Raw genomic sequence first — 918 nt, forward strand, 5'->3', positions numbered from 1 at the left:
TTGTCAGCCGAGCAGCAATTTCCACTGTAGATGTCTTGACACCTTAAAGATTTATGGTTTGCTAGTCGGTGCCATGCTTCCTTATTGGTTCTCAGCCATGACAATGAAGAGTGTTGGAAGCGCTGCTCTTAAGATGGTTGAGGAAGTGCGCAGGCAATTCAACACCATTCCTGGTCTCATGGAAGGAACTGCCAAGCCTGACTACGCCACCTGTGTCAAGATCTCTACAGATGCATCGATCAAGGAGATGATTGCACCTGGTGCTCTTGTCATGCTCACTCCATTGATTGTTGGAATCTTGTTTGGCGTCGAAACACTTTCTGGTGTGCTTGCAGGATCTCTCGTCTCCGGTGTACAGGTAAACATATCACATATTGATGATGTGTTTTAAAATACTTCAAATGGTCTAAATCTCTAATCCTGGATATAATGGAAGGAATTGACAGACAACCGTTCAGTCTTGTGCCAATGATCATTGTAGAGATATACCTAGCTCTGGAAAGGTGTCAACAAGGAGCCAAACACTTTGAGGGTTGTAATCTGCTACTTCAACTATGGCTCGTGGAACATCTCCAAAAGGGTGAGTACCGACAGGAAATCCATCGAAGGGACTAGGATGATCATATCGTTTTTCATCATCCAAAGCGAATGAATTACATGCCCAATATGTTCGCCCAACCGGAGAATGCTAGAGAATGGGTCGAACTCTTCTAAAACCTGACTGAGGACCAAGTACAATGGATGTTCGAGTGGTTCCCAACCGAGGGGTTTATCATCCGATCCAGGGACGCGCCTTTCCTAATACTAATCGGCTTAAGGGGAACGTACCCATACGTACCTCTTCGGGTTATGAGACAAGCGGGTAGGAAGCAGGTTATACCAAGGGTCGACAAGATGAGTCACTTCCGGGCTGACTTC

General features: G+C 45.9%; 1 pseudogene; it reads left to right on the forward strand.

The window, feature by feature from the left end:
* The first annotated feature begins 5 nt into the window (after window positions 1-5).
* On the forward strand, window positions 6-419 carry LOC109222213 (annotated as a pseudogene).
* The last annotated feature ends 499 nt before the right edge of the window (window positions 420-918 follow it).

Source organism: Nicotiana attenuata, unplaced genomic scaffold, assembly GCF_001879085.1.
Source record: "Nicotiana attenuata strain UT unplaced genomic scaffold, NIATTr2, whole genome shotgun sequence".
In the NCBI taxonomy this organism is placed as follows: domain Eukaryota; kingdom Viridiplantae; phylum Streptophyta; class Magnoliopsida; order Solanales; family Solanaceae; genus Nicotiana; species Nicotiana attenuata.